This window comes from Pan troglodytes, chromosome 18, assembly GCF_028858775.2.
Source record: "Pan troglodytes isolate AG18354 chromosome 18, NHGRI_mPanTro3-v2.0_pri, whole genome shotgun sequence".
NCBI lineage: Eukaryota > Metazoa > Chordata > Mammalia > Primates > Hominidae > Pan > Pan troglodytes.
In genome coordinates, this window is record NC_072416.2 from 5,833,281 (window position 1) to 5,836,796 (window position 3,516).

The 3,516-nt window shown below is 52.2% G+C and overlaps 1 non-coding gene across 1 annotated transcript; it reads left to right on the top strand.

Moving 5' to 3' along the window:
- Positions 1 to 626: 626 nt before the first annotated feature.
- Positions 627 to 699, top strand: TRNAK-CUU (transfer RNA lysine (anticodon CUU)). The gene has a single exon. It is a non-coding gene; the product is annotated as a tRNA-Lys (tRNA).
- The last annotated feature ends 2,817 nt before the right edge of the window (positions 700 to 3,516 follow it).

Here is a 3,516-nt window from a genome sequence, read left to right on the forward strand (position 1 = left end):
CAGCACTTTGGGAGGCGGAGGCGGGCAGATCACCAGAGGTCGGCAGTTCTGAGGTCGGCAGTTCGAGACCAGCCTGACCAACATGGAGAAACCTCTGTCATGAGCCGCTTGCCTCCACCGTGCATGCAGATCTGCAGGGGAGTGGGAAGAGGCAGGCTCTTTGGGTCATTTGAAACGGTTTGGAGATATGCAGAGGCCGGGCTCAATGTTAAGTAGGAATTGGGATTTATATTGGCAGCGAAGCGTGGACCCAGGCCCCTTCGGATCCGCACTTGGGCCCCAGAGAGAGATTGTTCCTTTCCTCCCCGCCTCCCACTCAGGACCACCCTGAGAGGTCCCGGCCTGGAGCCATGGCTAATGGTCCCTGACTACAAATTCCACCTGACTGGAGGCTCGGGTTTGAGGTTACACAACTCGCTGAGAAGGGGAGGATAGGGGCTCCCAGATGTCCGGAGACCCCGGCAGGGACTGTGCACCCAGCCTGAATGCCAGAGGCCGGCTCCGCGGGTAGCCATCCCTGCACCACCTCCTCGGGACTAGAGTCACCACAGCCTTTGTTTTTGTTTTTGCAGCGCCTGTTTTGAGGATTCTGAGTATTAGGGTGGGAAGCAAGTATTATTACATCAGCCTGGCTAGCTCAGTCGGCAGAGCATGAGACTCTTAATCTCAGGGTCGTGGGTTCGAGCCCCACGTTGGGCGGAGCTTTTACCTTTCTTGGTACACAGAATTCAGCATCATCGCAGGTGACCCAGTTTCCGAAGCTTGGCCCCTAACTGGAAGGTAAAGTTTCATTGAGTCCCAACTCAATCTGTGTCCCCATCAGAGATTTCAAGTCCTCCTCCCAAATTCATCAGTCTGACCACTGGACTGCTGTGTTGTCTCTCACAGCCGGTGTCCCAGAACCAGAGTCTCTTAGGAAAAAGAATAGGAGATTTGCACCCCAGGAAGATCTGTCTGCTCACCCTAGGCTGGGGTAGAGAACCTGGATCCCTTTACATTAGCACAAGACCCAGAGTTTCCTTCCCTCCCCCAGGAGACTCAGTCCCAGGGCTGGAGGGGGATGTGCTGCTTCCAAGTTCAGCCAAGGGAGAAGGGCCCTCCCACCCAGTTCAGCTGAGACTGTGGGTCAATGTAGGGGCCAGCCCTACAGGGTCTGTGGGGTTTTCTCCCCATGTATGTAGATGAGAGACCATAGAAATAAAGACACAAGACAAAGAGATAAAAGAAAAGACAGTTGGGCCCCGGGGGGACCACCACCACCAAGACGCGGAGACCGGTAGTGGCCCCGAATGCCAGGCTGCCCAGTTATTTATTGGATACGAGGCAAGGGGGCAGGGTAAGGAGTGTGAGCCATCTCCAGTGATAGGTGAGGTCACGTGGGTCACATGTCCACTGGACGGGGCCCTTCCCTGTATGGCACCCGAGGAGGAGAGAGAGAGAGGAAAGACAGCTTACGCCATTATTTCTGTATTTTAGAGGCTTTTAATACTTTCACTAATTCTGCTACTGCTATCTAGAAGGCAGAGCCAGGTGTACAGGGTGGAACATGAAAGTGGACCAGGAGCGTGACCGCTGAAGCACAGCATCACAGGGAGACGGTTAGGCCTCCAGGCCTGACTAATGTCAGGCCCTCCACAAGAGATGGTGGAGTAGAGTCTTCTCTCTAAACTCCCCCGGGGAAAGGGGAGACTCTCTTTCCCGGTCTGCTAAATAGCGGGTGCTTTTCCTTGGCACTGACGCTATCACTAGACCACGGTCTGCTTGGTAACTTCCGTCTTCCCAGACGCTGGCGTTACCGCTAGACCAAGGAGCCCTCTGGTGGCCCTGTCCGGGCATAACAGAAGGCTCACACTTGTCTTCTGGTCACTTCTCACCATGTTCCTCCAGCTCCTATCTCTGTATGGCCTGGTTTTTCCTAGGTTATGATTGTAGAGCGAGGATTATTATAATATTGGAATACAGAGTAATTACTACAAACTAATGATTAATCATACTTATATATAGTCATATCTATGATCTATATCTAGTATAACTCTTGTTATTTTATATATTTTATTATACTGGAACAGCTCGTGCCCTCGGTCTCTTGCCTCGGCACCTGGGTGGCTTGCCGCCCACCGGTCAACATGGAGAGACCACCTCCCACCTGCTCCACAGTCCCCCGGCTAACTCAGGCTCTTGGGAGAGACACCAGGGCCCCAGAAACCAGTATGACCCAGCCATTACTTATCTCTCTCACTGTTTGGATGGTGGCCCTTGTTATTAGGAGACCAGGAGTACAGCCACCCAGTCCCTCCAAAACATGCCTAACAGGTTTTTTGGAGGCGAAGGCAACCCTGTGTAGGATGCTGATCCACCATAAAGATTTCTCATTAATCCCACTTCTGGGACAGCCTCTAAGAATTCCAGTTCATCTATTGTTTCTTGTGTAAGACTAACCATAAATTCTGCCCTTAGGTCAAAACAACCTTGCTGCTGTTGCATTTACCATAAATCTTGCCCTTGAGCAAGTGCCTTAAACATTCCTTGTGAAGCACATACACCCTTTCCCTGTGGTATGTAGACCCTGGGCCTGGGCGGTAAAGGCATGGAGACCCACTATCTTGTCTCCCTGCCACGAGAGACCCAGAAGTGGATTCTGTTCATAAGTCCCTAATAAATGTTTCTTTCCTAAGAAAGATGATTTTTCAGTCTTTTTCTTCAGCCTGGCACCGTCCTTGGACTCTGGGTGTAGGTTTGCATTATGGTTGTAACCAGCCAAGGTGTGTCTTTGGAATGGGAGTCAAACCTTGATCTCTGGGCTTTAGAGTGGCTTTGGACACATTTCCCAGTGGGGGTGCTGAGGCAGTCTGGGGGCCCTGAGGAAGGCAGATCAGAGGCTGGGACAAAAGGCTATAGGCACCTCACCAGCGCAGGTCCCAATAATGCAGCACCATCTCCTCAGCCTCTGGTCAGAGTTCGAATCCCACCTCGAGGATGTTGGCTCTTGGGGCCTTATAACCATGACCCTGTGTCACAGCGATACATGGGGAATGGGGCTGGGGTCACTTGTATCCTTGGCCTGTGAGGGTTGCAGAGCCAGGGGTGGGTTGCGGACTGGTGCCCACTCTTCTGTCCGAAGCTATCAATCCTGGACATTTTTCAGGGAGGGGATAGGGCTATCCTGTGATTGTCATTGCGTCTTTTTAGAAAGATTGGAGCTATCAGGCCGGGCGTGGTAGCTCACGCCATTAATCCCAGCACTTTGGGAGGCTGAGGCGGGCGGATCACGAGGTCAGGAGATCAAGACCATCCTGGCTAACACGGTGAAACCCCGTCTCTACTAAAAATACAAAAAATTAGCCGGGCGTGGCGGCGTGCGCCTGTAGTCCCAGCTGCTGGGGAGGCTGAGGCAGGAGAATGGCATGAACCCAGGAGGTGGAGTTTGCAGTGAGCTGAGATCACACCACTGCACTCCAGCCTGGGTGACAGAGCAAGACTCCGTCTCAAAAAAATAAAAATAAATAGAAATAAAAA